General features: G+C 51.0%; 1 long non-coding RNA gene and 1 pseudogene across 1 annotated transcript; both read right to left on the reverse strand.

The window, feature by feature from the left end:
- Nucleotides 1-20,361, reverse strand: part of LOC140468664 (NACHT, LRR and PYD domains-containing protein 3-like) — a 540,472-nt pseudogene that overhangs the window by 135,242 nt on the left and 384,869 nt on the right.
- LOC140468455 (uncharacterized) lies at nt 809-20,018 on the reverse strand. The gene is made up of 4 exons (XR_011955652.1): nt 19,967-20,018; nt 14,630-14,788; nt 11,929-11,994; nt 809-895 (listed from the first exon to the last, which is right to left on the reverse strand). It is a non-coding gene; the product is annotated as an uncharacterized lncRNA (long non-coding RNA).

Genomic DNA, 20,361 nt, shown 5'->3' on the forward strand with positions numbered 1-20,361 from the left:
AGGGACCTGTGAATAATTACCCCACAGTTCCTCTCAGCTACCCAGTGTCCTGCCATTCATTAAACACTCCTTCATCTTGTTGTTTCTCCCAAAGTGCATCGTCTTGCACTTAAGAGTCATAGAGATGTACAGCATGGAAACAGATCCAATGGTCCATATGCTTACCAGACATCCTAACTTGCCAGCACCCAGCCCATATCCCTCCAGACCCTTCCTATTCATTCATCCATCCAAATGCCCTTTAAATGTTCCAATTGTACCAGCCTCCACCATTTCCTCTGACAGCTCATTCCATACACGTACCCCTCTGTGTGAAAAAGTTGCCACTTAGGTCTCTTTTATATCTTTCCCCTCTTATCTTAAACCTATGCCCTCTAATTCTGGACTCCCCCACCCCAGGGAAAAGACTTTGTCTGTAATTTCCTGGTTCACATTTATCACCCTTCTTGAAAAGTGGACCACATTAGTTATCCTCCAGTCCGCTGGAACTGTCCCCGTAGCCAGAGAGGAAATAAAAATTTGTGTCAGAGGCCCTGCAATTTCTTGCCTCACCTCCCACAGCAACAGATGTGTGTTTTTAAGCCAGACACAGCCTCCAATCCCTCCCATTTCCTATCTCAAACTGTGCAAGTTCCTCAGAATCCCTTTTCCTGAATTCCATGCCTATGTTCTCCTTTTCCAGGGTGAGAACAAAAGGTTGTCACTTCACTTCCGCCTTTCTACACAGCTTATCTTGTTCCCTCCTCCTGCCTGAGCTGCAGGTTCAGGAGACCTTTTATGTGCTGGTTACAGCAGCTTGTGAACCTACCTGGTTCCATTCGAACACTTTGGGAGATTTTTGACCTTCTTCCCTGTTTGGTCCTTCAGCAATGCTGGTGACAAGTGTTCCCGGATTCTATAATAAATATATATCAATTGAAGGGGTAGACAGAGATTATTGCAGTGAGGAGAATATTGCCGTGTTCAACAGGAAAGCATTCCTGCCTTTCCCATATCAGCAAACTTATGAGAAACTGTCGATCAGATTTTGTTTTTTCATTCACAAGATGTGGGCATCATTGGCTAGACCAGCCTTTACTGCCCATCACTAATTACCCAGATGGCAGTTAAGAGTCAACAACATTGCTGTAGGTCTGGAGTCACATACAAGCCTGTCTGGGTAGGATGACGATTCCCTTCCCTAAAGGAGAACCAGATGAGTCTTTCTGACAAACAATAATGTTTTATGGTCACCATTAAGACTCAATTTCAGATTTTTAGTGAATTCAAAATGGAAATGACAATCAGCTGCCCAGTCAACCCTGCACAGTCCTCTTCACTTAAAATTAGGAACCGACTTGTCTTCACTTTGGAGACACCGCCATTGTGCTGTGTGGCACTACAACCACACTAAGTAGGTTGAACTCAAAACAGATCCAGGAAGTGAAACCTGAGAACCAAGAAGTGAAACCTGAGAACCAAGGCAGCGTGTTGTAGCCCACGAGCAGAGAGGAACTGCACTCAATTGTAATCTATAATGTCATGGAAAGGTAGATCTCTCACTCAGCTGTGGGACCAACACTCATTCAATGAGGAGACCAGGAGAGTGGTTCAGGAGACAAGAAAGTGTAGTGAGAAATTAGATTACTGACAGTGTGGAAACAGGCCCTTTGGCCCAACAAGTCCACACCACCCCGCCAAAGCGTAAGCCACCCATACCCCGACATCTACATCTACCCCTCCCCTTACACTAGGGGAATTTAGCAATGGCCAATTCACCTGACCTGCACATCTTTTGGACTGTGGGAGGAAACCGGAGCACCCGGAGGAAACCCACGCAGACACGGGGAGAATGTGCAAACTCCACACAGTCAGTCGCCTGAGGCGGGAAATGAACCCGGGTCTCTGGCGCTGTGAGGCAGCAGTGCTAACCACTATGCCACCGTGCCGCCCACACGGTGAAATGAGATATAAATCTGTTGAATGTGAACCACTAAACTCCTTATCAAACAACAGAGCAGACTGCATGAGCTACGCACGTGCATTGGCTGAGCTCAGCCTCAATTTCAGTGGGATCTCCACCATCCTCCCCAGGGTCCCACAAAGTCTGATCTCACTGGGATCCCCATCGTCCCCGGGGTCACACACCGTCTGATCTCATTGGTTACAAATCACACAACACCAGGTTACAGTGCAACAGGGTAACCTGAAAATACCAGCTTTCAGAGCTCGCAGGCTACCTGAAGGGGCAGAGCTCCAAAAGCTTGTACTTGGAAATAAATCCTGTTGGACTATAAGCTGGTGTTGTGTGATTTTTAGCTTTATGCACCCCAGTCCAACACCAGCTCCTTCTCAACATGATCCCATTGAGACCTTCCCCTCCAGAAAAGGGACGGTCAGTATTTTTCCCTCCAAACTGCAGTTGGCCTTCTCGGACCAATCTGTGTTTAGAATACCATCATAGCATGACACGCATCCTCACTATAATCCTCCCGGAAACACACTCAGAGAGAACATTATTCTCATTTCTCACCGTCTCCACAATCCACCCGGAAATCCCCCATCCACTACAGCTGACACCCGCTTCCGCGTCTGCACACCAGCCCACAGTCCGTAGGCGGGGTTTCCGTCAGGACCTTTTCTGTTTGGCCCGTTTTTCCGCCAATTAGTACGTTCTCACCAATCGGAGATAGGCCCTGAGTTCCGATGCTTTGATTGATCATTAGTTGAAGGAGCGGGGCGGGGATTGGTTAATAATTTCTGACTTCCAACATCTGCGGTTGTTCGGTTGTTTTTGTTGTGGGTTCAGAATGAGGTAGAGCAAGAATCAGGAGAAAGTGGTTGGCTTTGAAATTAGAAAGTGGGAGATGGAATCATAAAGTTTTGTTTCCAGCACAGATACACACCACCCTTCAAATCTCCTGCCCCTAATATTTTAAATCTCTTCTCATTACTGATACCACCCACCAATAAGGGAAAAGTTTCCTCCTTTCAACCCAATCTATACCCCTTGTGATTTCTTAGACCACAATCTGGTTCTCTCGCTGCCTACTCTGCTCAAAGGAAAACAACCCCAGACTATCGAGTCTCTCTTTAAAGTTATGATTTGGAGATGCCGGTGTTGGACTGGGGTGTACAAAGTTAAAAATCACACAACACCAGGTTATAGTCCAACAGGTTTATTTGGAAGCACACTCGCTTTCGGAGCGATGATCCTTCATCAGGTGACAATCACATGATGAAGGAGCTTCGCTCCGAAAGCGAGTGTGCATCCAATTAAACCTGTTGGACTATAACCTGGTGTTGTGTGATTTTAAACTCTTCAAAGTTGCAAGACTTCAGCCTCGGCAACATCCTGGTGAATCTCCTTCTGTACTCTCCAGTGCAATCCCATCCTCCCTATTGTGTGACGATCAATACTGCACACAGCATTCCAGCTGTGGCCTTGCCGTTGTCTCATACAGTTCCCCAGCTTCCTTGCTATTGTATTGTCCGAAACCTGTTGCTCTTCCAGCTGAAGGAGTTGACCCCAACTGAGTGTTGCAGACTGGCACATTCCAAGGTCCAAGACTACGTGTTGAGGGACGCGCTGAAGCTTGGGGCAGCTGCCGCCAAGGTGCGGTGGGGAAAGACCACCGTGTAAGATCGGCCTGCCGAAAGAAGAACAGGGGGCCCATGCGGACGTGTTCTGGGCACTGCTGATGCCTCAGCCAAATATATGCATAAGATTGAGAAATGCACAGACCTGTATATGACAATGATAAATTCTGACCTGTGTTTGTAAATGTTGAAATATGTATGGCATGACCAAATGTACAGACCATCAAATCATTTTTTCAATAAAGTATATTTTTGAAATTAAAAAAAATTCAATGCCCACCTCTACCTCCTATTACTGAGAACGTAGTAATTGGTGGACCAATGGGCCAAACAGAAAAGGCCCTGACGGAAGCCCCGCCTACCCACTGTAGGCTAGTGCGCAGACCCGAAAGTGGGTGTCAGCTGTAGTGGATGGGAGATTTCCGGGTGGATTGTGGAGACGGTGAGAAATGAGAATAATGTTCTCTCTGAGTGTGTTTCCGGGAGGATTATAGTACGTATTTGTATCAAAATCATTAATGTATATAAAAAAAAAATTGGGACCGGAGAAGCGGAAGCAACCAGAATTAGAGGAACACAGAACAAATTGAAATCACTGGAAAATCTCAGCAGGTCTGAGAAATCAGAGCTCACATTTCTCATTCAGTGTCACTGGACTTTTAAAACAAGGATCCCTACTTCACAGGAATTAGTCAAATGATTTTTCTCTGACTTATTTACAATGCAAGTATATCAATTTAACAATGTAAATCAAAACTGCATGAATATAGGAGTTGGGAGGTCGTCTTGCAGCTGTACAGGACATGGGTTCGGCTACTTTTGGAATACTATATTCGATTCTGGTCTCCCTGCATTAGGAAGGATGTTGTGAAATGTGAAAGGGTGTAGATAAGATTTACAAGGATATTGCCAGAGTTGGACAGTTTGAGCTTTCGGGAGAGGCTGATAAATTAGGCAAGGACTATTTTCCTTGGAGTGTCAGAGCAGAGGGGTGACCATATAGAGTTTCATGAAATCAGAAGCGGGGATGGACAGGGTGCATAATCAAGGTCTTTTCCCATAGGGTAGGGGAGTCCAGAACTAGACAGCATAGCTCTAAGGTGAGAATAGAAAAAATTAAAAGGGATCCAAGAGGAAACATTTTCATGCATAGGATAGTACGTGTATGGAATGACCTGCCAGAGGAAGTCGAGGCTGGTACAGCTATTACATTTCGGCATCTGAGTGGGTACACTGAGTTATATATGGGCCAATGGGACAAGATTACTATGGGATATCTGGTCGGCATGGACGAGTTGGACCAAAGAGTCTGTTTCCATTCTGTACATCTCTATGACTCTAACACTTGAGGACGAGGTCAGGTTTTTCAAACATTCATATCATCTTTTGACTTCAGATAGTTTTTTTAAAACTGGAGCTCAGCTTCCACAATCAACTCTGGTGTATTTGAGCCCAGAACATTACATTGATCTCTGGATTAATACATCTAGCAATCAGGCCACAAGACCATCTCCTCCACAGAGTTTGAATGGCAGGACATGAGGTCAAATCCTGCTTCTGAGTCGAGGGAGTGATGCGGCTGGGGAGCGAGCGACACGGGTGGGAGGGAACACCCAACGGGAGGTGGGCATGGGGAAGTGAGTGAGGGAATGGAGAGTGTAGGGAAAGGGGGCGGGAAGGGATAGTGGGGAGTAAGGGTGGAGGAGGGGTTAGGGGGTGGAGGAGGGGTTAGAGGGTGGAGGAGGGGGTAGGGGGAAAAGGAGGGGGTAGGGGTGGGGTGGAGGAGGGGGTAGGGAGTAGGGGGGAGGGGGTAGGGGAAGGGGAAGGGGAGGAGGGGAGGAGGGGAAGGGGAAGGGGAGGAGGGGGAGGGGAGGGTGAGGAGGGGAGGGGGAGGAGGGGAGGGGGAAGAGGGGAGGGGGAGGGGGAGGGGGAGGATGGGGAGGAGGGGGAGGATTGGGTGGATTGGGAGGAGGGAAGGGGGAGGAGGGGGAGGAGGGGGAGGAGGGGGAGGAGGAGGAAGAGGAGGAGGAGGAGGGGGAGGAGGAGGAGGAGGGGAAGGGGGAGGGGGATGAGGGGAGAGGGAAGAGAGGAGGGGGAAGAGGGGAGGGGGAGGAGGGGAGGGGGAGGAGGGGAAGGGGAGGAGGGGAAGGGGAGCAGGGGAAGGGGAAGTGGAGGAGGGGAAGTGGAGGAGGGGAAGGGGAGGGAGGGGAGCGGGAGGGGGAGGAGGGGAAGGGGAGGGAGGGGAGGGAGGGGAGGGAGGGGAAGGGGGGAGGGGAGGGAGGGGAGGGGAGGGGGAGGAGGGGAGGGGGAGGAGGGAAGTGGGAGGAGGGAAGGGGGAGGGGGAGGGGGGAGGGGGAGGGGGAGGGGGAGGAGGGGAGCGGGAAGAGGGGAAGGGGAAGGGGAAGGGGAAGGGGAGGAGGGGAAGGGGAAGGGGAGGAGGGAGGGGAAGGGGAGGGAGGGGAGGGAGGGGAGGGGAGGGGGAGGAGGGCAAGGTGGGGAGGGATGGGGAGGAGGGTAAGGGGAGGGAGGGGAGGGAGGGGAGGAAGGGGAGGGAGGGGAGGGTAAGGGGAGGGAGGGGAGGGGGAGGAGGGGAAGGGGAGGGGAGGGGGAGGAGGGTAAGTGGAGGGAGGGGAGGGGTAGGAGGGTAAGGGGAGGGAGGGGAGGGAGGGGAGGGGAGGGGAGGAGAGGAAGGGGAAGGTGAAGTGGAAGTGGAAGGGTAGGGGCGGAGGGGAAGGGTAGGGGAGGAGGGGAAGGGGAAGGGGAAGGGAAAGGGGAAGGGGAAGGGGAGGGGAAGGGGAAGGGGAAGGGGAAGGGAGGAGGGGAAGGGTAGTGGGAGGTGGGGAGGGCAAGAAGGGTAAGGGAGGTGGGGAGGAGGAGGAGGGGAGGGGGAGGAGGATGAGGAGGGGAGGGGGAGGAGGGGAGGGGGAGGAGGGGAGTGGGAGGAGGGGAAGGGGAGGAGGGGGAGGAGGGGAGGGGGAGGGGGAGGAGAGGAGGGGGAGGAGGGGAGGGGAGGAGGGGAGGGGGAGGGGGAGGAGGTGAGGGGGAAGGGGATGGGGAGGGGGAGGGGGAGGAGGGGAGGAGAAGGATGGGAAGGGGAGGGGGAGGAGAAGGAGGGGAAGGGAGGGGAGGAGAAGGAGGGGAGGGGAGGGAGGGGAGGGAGGGGAGGGGAGGGAGGGAAGGGGAGGGGAGGGAGGGAGGGGAGGGGAGGGGAGGGAGGGAGGGGAGGGGGAGGAGGGTAAGGGGAGGGAGGGGAGGGGGAGGAGGGTAAGGGGAGGGGAGGGGTAGGAGGGGAAGGGAAAGGGGAGGGGGAGGAGGTGAAGGGGAAGAGGAAGGGGAAGGGGAGGTGGGGAAGGGGAAGGTGAAGTGGAAGTGGAAGGGTAGGGGAGGAGGGGAAGGGGAAGGGGAAGGGAAAGGGGAAGGGGAAGGGGAGGGGAAGGGGAAGGGGAAGGGGAAGGGAGGAGGGGAAGGGGAGTGGGAGGTGGGGAGGGCAAGAAGGGTAAGGGAGGTGGGGAGGAGGAGGAGGGGAGGGGGAGGAGGATGAGGAGGGGAGGGGGAGGAGGGGAGGGGGAGGTGGGGAGTGGAGGAGGGGAAGGGGAGGAGGGGGAGGAGGGGAGGGAAAGGGGGAGGAGAGGAGGGGGAGGAGGGGAGGGGAGGAGGGGAGGGGGAGGTGGGGAGTGGGAGGAGGGGAAGGGGAGGAGGGGGAGGAGGGGAGGGAAAGGGGGAGGAGGGGAGGGGGAAGGGGATGGGGAGGGGGAGGGGGAGGAGGGGAGGAGAAGGATGGGAAGGGGAGGGGGAGGAGAAGGAGGGGAAGGGGAGGGGAGGAGAAGGAGGGGAGGGGAGGGAGGGGAGGGGAGGGAGGGAAGGGGAGGGGAGGGAGGGAGGGGAGGGGAGGGGAGGGAGGGAGGGGAGGGGAGGAGGGTAAGGGGAGGGAGGGAGGTGGAGGAGGGTAAGGGGAGGGGAGGGGTAGGAGGGGAAGGGAAAGGGGAGGGGGAGGAGGTGAAGGGGAAGAGGAAGGGGAAGGGGAGGTGGGGAAGGGGAAGGTGAAGTGGAAGTGGAAGGGTAGGGGAGGAGGGGAAGTCTAGGGAGGAGGGGAGGGAAGGGGCAAGGGGAAGGGGAAGGGGAAGGGGAGGGGAAGGGGAAGGGGAAGGGGAACGGAGGAGGGGAAGGGGAGTGGGAGGTGGGGAGGGCAAGAAGGGTAGGGGAGGTGGGGAGGGGAAGGAGGGGAGGGGGAGGAGGAGGAGGAGGGGAGGGGGAGGAGGGGAGGGGAGGAGGGGAGTGGGAGGAGGGGAAGGGGAGGAGGGGAGGAGGGGAGGTGGAGGGGGAGGAGAGGAGGAGGAGGGTGAGGAGGGGAGGGGGAGGGGGAGAAGGGGAGGGGGAAGGGGATGGGGAGGGGAGGGGGAGGAGGGGGAGGAGAGGGAGGGGAAGGGGTGGGGGAGGAGAAGGAGGGGAGGGGAGGAGAGGAGAAGGAGGGGAGGGGAGGAGGAGAAGGAGGGGAAGGGGAAGGGGAGGGGGAGGGGGAGGGGGAGGGGTAGGAGGAGGGGAAGGGGAAGGGGAGGGGGAGGAGGAGGGGAGGGGGAGGGGGGAGGGGGGAGGAGGAGCGGAGTGGGAGGAGGAGGGGAGGGTGAGGGGGAGGAGGAGGGGAGGGGGATGGGGAGGGGAGGGGGAGTGGGAGGGGGAGGAGGAGGTGTAGGGGGAGGGGGAGGGGGAGGGGGAGGGGGAGGGGAGGAGGAGGGGAGGGGGAGGGGGGAGGAGAAGGGGAGGGGGCGGGGAGGGGGAGGGGAAGGGGAAGGGGAGGGGAGGGGAGGGGGAGGAGTGGAAGGGGAAGTTGAAGGGAAAGGTGAAGGGGAAGTGGATGGGGAAGGGGAAGGGGAGGGGGAGGAGGGGAGGGGGAGGAGGGGAGGGGGAGGGGGAGGAGGGGAGGTGGAGGGGGAGGAGGGGAGGGGGAGGAGGGGACGGGGAGGAGGGGAGGGTGAGGAGGGGAAGGGGAAGGGGAAGGGGAGGGAGGGGAAGGGGAGGGAGGGGAGGGACGGGAAGGGGAGGGAGGGGAGGGAGGGGAGGGAGGGGAGGGGAGGGGGAGGAGGGTAAGTTGGGGAGGGGAGGGGAGGGGGAGGAGGGTAAGGTGGGGAGGGATGGGGGGAGGGTAAGGGGAGGGAGGGGAGGGAGGGGGAGGGAGGGGAGGGAGGGGAGGGGGAGGAGGGTAAGGGGAGGGAGGGGAGGGGAGGAGGGGAAGGGGAGGGGAGGGGGAGGAGGGTAAGGGGAGGGAGGGGAGGGGTAGGAGGGTAAGGGGAGGGAGGGGAGGGAGGGAGGGAGGGGAGGGGGTGGAGGGTAAGTGGAGGGGAGGGGTAGGAGGGGAAGGGGAAGGGGAGGAGGGGATGGGGAAGGGGAAGGGAAGGTGAAGGGGAAGTGGATGGGGAAGGGGAAGGGGAGAGGGAGGAGGTGAGGGGGAGGAGGGGAGGGGGAGGGGGAGGAGGGGAGGGGGAGGGGAGTAGGGGAGGTGGAGGGGGAGGAGGGGAGGGGGAGGAGGGGACGGGGAGGAGGAGAGGGTGAGGAGGGGAAGGGGAAGGGGAAGGGGAAGGGGAAGGGGAGGGAGGGGAAGGGGAGGGAGTGGAGGGACGGGAAGGGGAGGGAGGGGAGGGAGGGGAGGGAGGGGAGGGGAGGGGGAGGAGGGTAAGTTGGGGAGGGGAGGGGGAGGAGGGTAAGGTGGGGAGGGATTGGGGGAGGGTAAGGGGAGGGAGGGGAGGGAGGGGGAGGCAGGGGAGGGAGGGGAGGGAGGGGAGGGGAGGAGGGTAAGGGGAGGGAGGGGAGGGGAGGAGGGGAAGGGGAGGGGAGGGGGAGGAGGGTAAGGGGAGGGAGGGGAGGGGTAGGAGGGTAAGGGGAGGGAGGGGAGGGAGGGGAGGGAGGGGAGGGGAGGGAGGGGAGGGAGGGGAGGGGGAGGAGGGTAAGGGGAGGGAGGGGAGGGGGTGGAGGGTAAGTGGAGGGGAGGGGTAGGAGGGGAAGGGAAAGGGAGGGGGAGGAGGTGAAGGGAAGGGGAAGGGGAAGGAGAGGAGGGGAAGGGGAAGGTGAAGTGGAAGTGGAAGGGTAGGGGAGGAGGGGAAGGGTAGGGGAGGAGGGATGGGGAAGGGGAAGGGGAAGGTGAAGGGGAAGGGGAGGGGAAGGGGAAGGGGAAGGGGAAGGGGAGGGGAGGAAGGGAAGGGGAGTGGGAGGTGGGGAGGGCAAGAAGTGTAGGGGAGGTGGGGAGGGGGAGGAGGGGAGGGGGAGGAGGAGGAGGAGGGGAGGGGGAGGAGGGGAGGGGGAGGAGGGGAGTGGGAGGAGGGGAGTGGGAGGAGGGGAAGGGGAGGAGGGGAAGGAGGGGAGGGGGAGGGGGAGGAGAGGAGGGGGAGGAGGGGAGGGGGAGGAGGGGAGGGGAGGAGGGGAGTGGGAGGAGGGGAGGGGGAGGAGGGGAGGGGGAGGTGGAGGAGGGGAGGGGGAAGGGGATGGGGAGGGGGAGGGGGAGGAGGGGAGGAGAAGGAGGGGAAGGGGAGGGGGAGGAGAAGGAGGGTAAGGGGAGGAGGAGAAGGAGGGGAAGGGGAGGGGGAGGAGGAGGGGAAGGGGAGGGGAGGAGGAGGGGAAGGGGAGGGGGAGGAGGAGGGGTTGGGGAGGGGGAGGGGGAGGAGGAGGGGGACGAGAAGGGGAGGGGAGGAGGAGGGGAGGGGAGGGGGTGGGGGAGGGGGAGGGGGAGGAGGAGGTGTAGGGGGAGGTGGAGGGGGAGGGGGAGTGGGAGGGGGAGAGGGAGGAGGAGGGGAGTGGGAGGGAGAGGAGAAGGGGAGGGAGAGGGGGAGGGGGAGTGGGAGGGGGAGGGGGAGGGGGAGTGGGAGGGGGAGGGGGAGGAGGAGAAGGAGTGGATGGGACAAGGAGGGGAAGGGAAAAGGAGGGGAAGGGAAAAGGAGGGGAAGGGGGGAAGGGAAAAGGAGGGGAAGGAGGGGAAGGGACAAGACGGGGAAGAAGGGGAAGGGACAAGGCTGGGAAGGAGGGGAAGGGAGAAGGATGGGAAGGGACAAGGAGTGGAAGGAGGGGAAGGGTCAAGACTGGGAAGAAGGGGAAGGGACAAGGCTGGGAAGGAGGGGAAGGGAGAAGGAGGGGAAGGCAGAAGGAGGAAAAGTGACAAGGAGGGGAAGGGACAAGATGGGGAAGGGACAAGATGGGGAAGGGACAAGATGGGGAAGGGAGAAGGAGGGGAAGGGAGATGGAGGGGAAGAACAAGGAGGGGAAGGAACAAGGAGGGGAAGGAACAAGGAGGGGAAGGAACAAGGAGGGGAAGGAGGGGAAGGGACAAGGAGGGGAAGGAGGGGACGGGACAAGGAGGGGAAGGAGGGGAAGGAGAGGAAGGAGGGGAAGGGACAAGGAGGGGAAGGGACAAGGAGACGAGAACGGGGAGAAGGAGGGGGAGAGGGAAAGTGAGAAGCTTTTATTTGTCTTTTCTACCAAATACAACGGATACAATAAAACCGAGACAGTGTTCCTCCTGGACCGAGGGTGCTACATGGACAGCACAAACTACAAACTACACAGCATAAAGTGTATACAAAATGCAATTCGGGGAGGCAGTGACCTCATGGTATTACCACCAGACTGTTAATCCAGAAACTCAACTCATGTTCTGGGGATCTGAGTTAAAACCCTGCCATGGCAGATAGTGGAATTCAAATTCAATGAAGAACCTGGAATTAAGAGATAATGAAAACCTTGAATTTATTGTTGATTGTTGAAAAAAGCTCCTCTGGTTCACTAATGTTCTTCAGAGAAAGAATTCTGTCATCCTTCCCGAATCTAGTCTTTGTGAGATTACAGACCCACAGCAACGTGGTTGACTCTTGCCTATTCTCTGGGCAAGGGATGGGCAACCACACTCACAGTGAATAAAGAAGTGCTTCAATTCACTTATTTTCACATCTCTGTCCTCTATCAGAAAGACATAACTAAATATGTCTAACTCAAAGATTTGTTATTCTCCAATGCAGTGTGCATGGGACTATTCTTGAAAGTGTATCGGGATCCTGCTGGGTGTGTACAGGGGTTCACATGGAATCGGAATCCTCTGACTAAAAGTCATTCACAACAGTGACCAGCAGATTCATTTGAGGAAATAATTCAACTCCCACCCATTTACAGCATACAGGAGAAACTGTATGAATTCAATGTAAAATGGTTGAGATATGAAGGATGATCCAATTACTGAGAACTGTGTTTCCCAGTTTCTGAGCTTTAGATTATCTGATTTTAAAACTCCAAATAAATGGTTAAAATGGTTAAAATCAAACATTTTTACAGAAATGAAATACAATGCTTTAAGATTTCCATGTTGGTCATTACCTTTCAGGTGACTGGGTATTTCAGATAAACTTTGGACGGTATCCATATCATGAACTGGATTAGAACCTATTCAAATGTAGATTTCATTAATTCAGATCTGTGTAATACTACAGCAAAATATAAAATGCTCCAATCTGAAATCAAATAACGTGAGACTTTACTGTCCCTTGTTCCTCTATTTCTTTCAGTTTTTATCCAAATTTGGCAACCCATGACGCATTTTTACAAAGACTTCCCACATCACCCTTTGGGCCTGACAGCTATTCCCCATCACCAGGTTAAGCAGCAGTTTGGAACTGTCTGCCCGGTTTCCCTTCTCTGCAAGCTCAGTCATTTCCTGTAAAGAAAAATCATGAGCAGATCGAGCAATGGAGTGAAATATAAACACTGTGAATGAGAAGGAAATGATCTCAGAAATGGGATTCCCGAGTTATTTTGAGTGTGGAAAACAATCACTGCACCATATCGTGATCTCCCACGGTGAATACAGGTGAGTATATTGTAAATATCTTCTGGAAAGAGGGACCTAAAATAGGCCAATTTACCCTCAAACACAGTTTGTCCATCAACTTTACCTCAGTTGGTTTTAGGACAGGAAGCAGTTACTGGGCCAGGCAGCAACCTGTTCTGATCAGGAGCAAAACAGTGAAGGACAAAGTGGCCCTCAAGTCTAATTATGGTTAAAATTGAAATATTAAAATTATGGTTCAGGTCAATGACCTTTTTCTGGAAAGCACTTCACTTGTTGGCCTCATACCTTCCTCAAAGGCATTGTTTAGGAGAACAATTATTTCAGTTCTAGACATTCACTGTAACAGTTTCTCGGTGTTGTGTCCTGGGGCCAACTTTGGTTTACGATGTTAAAAATCACAACCCCAGGTTATAGTCCAACAGGTTTAATCGGAAGCACACTGGCTTTCGGAGCGACGCTCCTTCATCAGGTGTTGGGGACGGCTCGATGCTAACACAGAATTTATAGCAAAACTTTACAGTGTGATGTAACTGAAATTATACATTGAAAAATTGATTGTCTGTTAAGCCTTTCATGTGTTAGAATACAGTGATAGTTTCACTTCTTTCATGTGTAAATCACAAAACCCTTTTTTTTTAAGTTGCATTCTCGGGTTAGCTGTTAACAATGGTGATAGCTAGACAATATGTTGAAGGTGTTAGCCCCCTGTGTTCTCTGTCTATGACCTGATGTTTAGATTGATTCTAATCTAAAAAGTGAGATAACAGAATTGTACATAACTTCATGCAGTTTTTGAGCAAAGTGCAATGTAACTCTGCAAGTACAAATTGACCACACAAAACATGTGTGTGCATGTGGGTCTTTGTCTGTCTGTGTGTGTCTGTCTGTCTGGGGTGGGGTTGTGAGTGTGAGAAAGTGTGTGTGTGTGTTTGTAGTGGGTGCAGAGTGTCTTAAGTCTGTGAGGGGGTGCATGTGGGAGTGTGTGTAAGGGTGTGTGTGGGTGTCTGTGTGCGCATCTGTGTGTCCCTTTGTCCGTGTGTATGTGAGTGCGTGTGTAGGAATATCTGTGTGCGTGTGTAGTGCAATGGTGCTCACCTGTAATGTGACATGAACCCAAGGTCCCATTTGAGGCCATCCCTATGGGTTCGATAACATATGTTACCATCTACATTTCTCATTCAATCCCATGACCATCTCCAATTTACCCACTATCATACCGAGACTGATTCAAACACACCCACCACTGATTAGGTAAAAGTAGGGGGAATATGAGGGAGTGCACAAACTCGGGGGAGCAACGATTCCTATGGTACAAGATATTAAAATGGCTGAGAAAATGTCTATCCCAATCAGTATATGCTTGTGCTATAGTTTGTAGAACTCAATATCATTCTCCCTTTGTTGTCTGACTCATGATGAAAGTACAGGTTTGTTGCTGGTCCTATCTCTGCACATGTACATTCTTGTGGGAAATAGGATGATTCTAACTGTTCAGTCAGTTCAGATGTACGAACTGAATTGCACCAGCATCTTTATTTTACCTGTGAGCAATGCCTTTTTAAAGATAGCCAGTGAGTTTTGCAAAAGTACTATCGAGTGATCGAGTCACAGCCAAATATTGCAATCAGTCCTTGCCAAACATTATCCGAAACTAAACTAATCCCACCTGTCTGGTACTGGCCCATTTCCCTCCAAACCTTTCCTGGTCATGTACTTATCCCAATGCCTTATAAGATTCATCCCTGAAACTTCAGAAAGTCTGACAGCGATTTAAACTGTCTATTCAGACCATTCATTTAAATAAACCAGCATGCATCAGAAAAGTTAGCTTAAACATTAGCAAAAAGATTAATTTGGGGGAAGAAATTGGTAAAAAGAACCCATATGGGAAGGTCTGTCCTGTTTTCTGTTGTAAAATATTGAAAATTTTGTTAAAACTATGAAAGCTAACTTTTCCTTGTATGTAATCGACTTAGGAAACAAGTGACTTCTTATCTGTGGTTTTGAAAGCTCTGAGCTACTGTGTTTTTCTTATTTCATGCCTGGGTTTGTTGTGGATGACAGGGTTGTGATTTATTAATAATGCCAATATTATAGCAGCGGGAGGCTGTCAGGATAGTGGAACATAACACTTCAGTCGTTTTCTTCTTCCAGCATTTCTTTTGCTGTTTTTCTATGAAGGTTATGATTTATATATATTTGGAATCCTTCGTGTGTCCCTCCACTTACCGATTGTTCTTTTCCGCTGAAAATCCTCTCACATGTTAACAATGAGCTGACTCCATCCACCCCTTCTTCAATCACCTGTTTAAGTCTGTCCCCATAAAAGTTCGTCAGCTGGAGCATTCCATTACTTTGTGAAGAAACCAGTGATTGTGGAGTCTGGATCTGTGAACAAAAATAAATATAACACACATTATCAACTTTCAAATCAGTGACTATAATTCCTTCTACTGAGTAACTAATTATATATGTGTGAACCACATGATGAAGAACAGTCTTCAAACCGGTACAATCTGCCTGTTCCTACTCTTCAAAATTGATCATATTTACTAAACACGACTTATCTTCAGCTTACCTGGTACAGCCTCTTCTGATCACCTCATTCACTGCTAAGTTTCAGTAATTTCACCTTGAAATATAAATTCTGGAGTTCCTTACAAAGCATCCTCTTTGACCAATTCAGTCATTCCTGAACCGTCAAGAAATATACTGTCTTCTTCCTTCTTAGCCAGACATTTTTTTTTTAAATCTCTATTTTCATTTCATTTAGAAGGACTGGTTTGCTCAGCCTCTAAAATGTCTGCCACAGATCATGTGATTTACAACTTGGTCACAAGTTCAAAAAGTGGATTGCAGAACACATAACTGGACAGGCTGCCCTTTTAGAATTTCTCTCCTGTCATCATATGAAGACAGTGAAAGCTTTGAACCAAAGATGTATTGTGTCTACAGAGATGCTGAAAACAACTCTCCATCTCCAAGCACATGCTCAATGGATTTGGCCTGAAAGTCAGAAACTCCTTCATTAACAAGAACAATTCATCAATGAGCCCCCTACCCACCATTATCCTTTGATGGCCAGCATCAAGGAAATTCACCACAGCTTGTTCGAACTTAAATCAATGTTTATGGATAGAAGGGGAAGAAAATAAAGGGATTCAACTGGTCTCTCTCGCTCTCTCCCTTGTCCATTACACCTTCCCATTCTTTAACTGTATACATGGTTTGTATTTAAATATAACTCCTGAAAACAAGTTTGTGCTCCTGAACTCTTACTTAGTGTGTATTAACACTGAAATTCCCCTTTTTTTCACTCGACTGAAGTAGCAATCAGGGTCTGTTTCCAATGAATCCCATGGAGATCTAAACACTTCCTTACAGCTAATGCATCACACCACCCAGAAGACCATGCAGAAGGTACATGGGAATGTCATCGCCATGAGTTTCCCCACCAAGTCACACACCTTCCAGACTTGACCTTCCTTCATTGCAGGGTCAAAGTCATCGAACTTCCAACCAAACAGTTTCATCGCCAGTATTGAACTGCCGGTCAGATTGGCTGACCCTCTACCCTCAGATTCAAAGTCATTGCTGATGGTGGCTTGGTTTAGTCAATGGAACAATGTAATGTCACTGGGTACAAGCTAATACGTTGGGACACAGCAGGTGGAGGAATTTAAGTTCAATTCATTAGTCAGAGCTGGCATTTAAACATATACCAGAAACTATCACTCACTGTTGTAAAATACCACCTCATTCAGTAATGGTGTTTAAAGACAGCTAAGACTTCCTTAACTGGTCTGGCATGCCAGTGACTCCACAGCAACAGTAATATGTTTAAATTACAAATGCCCACTGAACTGGCTAATCAAGTCACTCATTTCAAGGATAATTAGAGGGTTGCATGGTGGCTCAGTGGTTAGCACTGTTGCCTTACAACACTAGGGACCTGGGTTCAATTCCAGCCTTGGACAACTGTCGGCACGGAGTTTGCATGTTCTCCCATGCATGCATGGGTTTCCTCCCACAATCCAAAAACATGTCGGGTGGGTGAACTGGCCATGCTAAATTGCCCAAAGCATTCAGGAATGTGTAGGTTAGGTGCAATAGTCAGGTGGAAGTGTCGAATAATAGGGTAGGGGAATGGGAGGGTAACTCTTCAGAGTGTCAGTGTGGACTTGTTAGGCCAAATGGCCTGTTTCCATACTATCGGGATTCTATGATTCTACAGGTGGACAATAAATGCCAATGATGCCAACACCCCATGGAAGGTTTTTAAAAATCAGAGTGATTCTTGCCCTCCCCTCTCAACTCACTTCAAGTACCCGAGAACATGAACATTTCCCTCCTGCTCAAGGCCTTAACCTGCATTGATTTGCCTCATAATCCTTTCCATAAACAGACCAGTGTAAAATGATCCAGAAATTATCAACCCTCAATCTTGTCAATTCCTACTTGTGCTGAATTAGAGTATTCCTTCTATAAACACAATGTTCTTCCCTTTGGTACTGTGGAGGTGCTTACCATTCATGTCCTGGTCACAGCTCATGACTTTGCAGCAGTCCTTCTAACTTCCTGACTACAAAATCTTCAACTTTTTTTTTCCTTTTCCTTTGTCCCACTTGCGTCTCACTGATGCCCCACGCGGGGTGGCCTCCTTCAGGTCTCACTGCTGGTCAGGAAGACCCTGTTCTGAATCACTGCCTCCATCCACTTTCCAATTCCCAATACCAGTTACCAACTGGACACTTCCAGTACGACCTGTGACTGTAACAGCTTTCAACGTAGAGTCAGAGTCATACAGCTCAGAAAAGCTGTTGTGTCTGTACCGACATAACTACCACTAAAAGTGCACTAATCCCAATTTCTTGCACTTGTCCCATATCTTTGATTGTTGTGATATTTCAAGTGCTCGCCCAATTTCTTTTTTAAAAAGGTTATAGGATTTCCAGTTTCTATTGCCTGCCTAGGCAGGATGTTCAAGATTCCCATCATTGAGTGAAAAGGATTTTTTTTCCCTCAAATGCCCTCTGAATCTCTTGCCCTGACCCAAAACTATGACCCCCTTGTGATTGAAACTTCAACCCAGGGGAGCAGCTGCTCGATATTCACCCTGGCTATACTCCTCAGATTGTTGTTTCTTCCAAAGTGCATCTTATCAGGGATAAATGCCTTCTGCCACTGCTCTGACCAGCTGACCAACACATCTCCACCTTCCTGCAACCATCTCCTTCACTGTTAAATATGCCATCAATCTTGGTCTTGTCTGCAAACTTGTTTAACATTTCCCCACATTTTCATTTAAACCATTTATATATAAAACAAACAATAAGGGTCCCTGATCAGTACTGGAGTACTGATCCTTGTGATACACTGCTGGACACCATCCTCCAGTCACGATTGCCCTTTGTGTCCTATTATTAAGCAAGTTTCTGATCCATCTCGCCATGTTTCCTGAATTCCATGTGCTTTAACTTTCTCAATCAATCAGTCTCCCTTGAAGGACCCTGTCAAAAATCTTTGTGCAAATCCACATAAACTACATCAACTGAACTTCACTCATCCGCACACCTTTCAAGCATTATAACAAATCTGTTAGGCCTAACCTCCCTCTCACAAAGCCATCTTCTGTTAATGTATGCCATTCCAAGTGGATATTAATTCTCTCCTTCAGTGATTAAAAAACCTCGACGGTCTATAATTTCCTTGTTATTTTTTATCATCCTTCTTGGAAAATGAACCATATTAGCTATCCTCCAAGTCCTCTGACACCTCCCCGGTAACGAATTAAAAATTCATGTCAGAGGCCGTGCAATTTCCTGCCTCGCCTCCCACAGCAACAGATTTGTCTGTTTTTAAGCCCACAGAGACTCCAGTCCCTCCTATTTCCTATGTCAAACTGTGCAAGGTCCTCATAGTACATTTTCCTGAATTCCATGCCAATATTCACCTTTTCCAGGGTGGTCACTCACTTCCCCCTTTCTACACAACTCAACTTTTTCCCTCTTCCTGCCTGAACTGCAGGTTCTTGTGCAGGTTCAGGTGTCCTTTTTAAGGTAAAAATGATGTGTTACAGCAGCTTGTGAACCCAACTGGGTCCATTATAACCCATTGGAACTTCTTCCCTGTTTGATCCTTCAGCATTGCCGGTGACAGGGTTCTGTAATAAACATATACATCAACTGAAGGGGTAGACGGAGAATATTGCAGTGAGAAGAACATTGTTGTCTTAAATAATAAAGCATTCCCTCCTTTCCCATATCATCTCAATGATGAACTCTTTAGATCAGATTTTCTTTTGTATTCATTCACAGGTTGTGGGCATCATTGACTAGACCAGCATTTACTGCCTATTCCTAACTACCCAGATCGCATGTAAGAGTCAACCACATTGTTGTAAGTCTGGAGTCACGTATAAGCCTATCTGGGTAGGAGAGTAGTTCCTTTTCCTAAAGGAGATCAGTGAACCAGATAGGTCTTTCTGACAAAAGATAATGTTTCATGGTCACCGTTAAGACTCTGAATTTCAGATTTGTATTGAATTCAACTACGACAAACTGCAATTGCAGGATTAAACCCAGATACCCAGACATTAGCTGGTGTCTCTCGATTAACAGTTTAGCGATAGTGCTATCTGTGACAGTGACAGCAGCCTTGTGAAATCCCGTCAGTCCCACTGATCTCCACAACCCAATTCCAGATGGCTCCCATCAGTCCTGGCTCAACACTGACAGCATTCATTGGCAAACAGTGCAAGCTAAAGTCAGATTTCTTCCTGACACAGAATATTCTGCAGGCAATTCCAGAAGCACTGCAATGTGGAGAATTGTTAACTGACTCTGAGGTGGCTGAACACACCAGTTACACAAAACAACCATGATAGATTCATTTAAAAAACAAATTGGATGAATCACCAGACATTGTCAATTCTAGTGCCCAAGTCAATCAGCTGGCCAGTCAACCCTGCACAGTCCTCTTCACTTATAGCTCGGAACTGACAAGTGGAAACAAAATCTTGTCTTCACTTTGGGGATGCCCTCCATTCTGTCTGATATCACTGGGAATCATGGACACGGGGTCACGCACTGTCTGATCTCACTCGGAAACCCATCCTCCCGGGATCACACACTGACTGGCTTCATTGGGATCTCCATCCTCCCCAGGGTCACACACTGTCTGATCTCATTGGTTACAAACCACACAACACCAGGTAATAGTGCAACAGGTTAATCTGACAGTACCAGCTTTCGGAGCTCACTAACTACCTGATGAAGGAGCAGCGAAGCAAAAGCTGTTACTCGCAAATAAACCCTGTTGGACTATAAGCTGGTGTTCTGTGATTGTTAACTTTGTCCTCCACAGTCCAATCCCAGCTCCTTCTCACTATGACCCCGTTGGGGCCTCCACCCTCCTGAAAAGGGACGGTCGGTACTTTTCCCTCCAAACTACAGTTGGACTTCCAGGACCAGTCTGTGTTTGTGACTCCATTATAGTATGACCACTTATCCTCACTACAATCCTCCCGGAAACACTCTCAGAGAGAACATTAACCCCACTTCTCACCGTCCCCACGATCCACCCGGAAATCTCTCTCCCACCGCAGCTCACATATCTGCGCACTAGCCGACAGTGCATAAGCGGGACCTCAGTCAAGGCCTTCTCTGTTTGGTCCACATTGTTGCCCATCACCATTCTCTAACCAATAGGAACTAGAGGCCGGACCTTCCCGTGAACGTTCCTTGCGTTCCCACGATCTGATTGGCCATTGTTTGAAGGAGTGGGGCGGGGATTGGTTGGTCATTGGATTGCGGAAGGTAGGGGTAGATCATGGAACAAGAATCCGAGGAAGGTTTCCTGGATCCGAAACGTTTCATCTGATTCAGCCCAATCTGTAGCCTCATGATTTTGTAGACCACAATCTGGTCCTCTCGCTGTCTGTTCTCCTCGAAGGAAAACAA

This window comes from Chiloscyllium punctatum, chromosome 47 (genome assembly GCF_047496795.1).
Source record: "Chiloscyllium punctatum isolate Juve2018m chromosome 47, sChiPun1.3, whole genome shotgun sequence".
In the NCBI taxonomy this organism is placed as follows: Eukaryota; Metazoa; Chordata; class Chondrichthyes; order Orectolobiformes; family Hemiscylliidae; genus Chiloscyllium; species Chiloscyllium punctatum.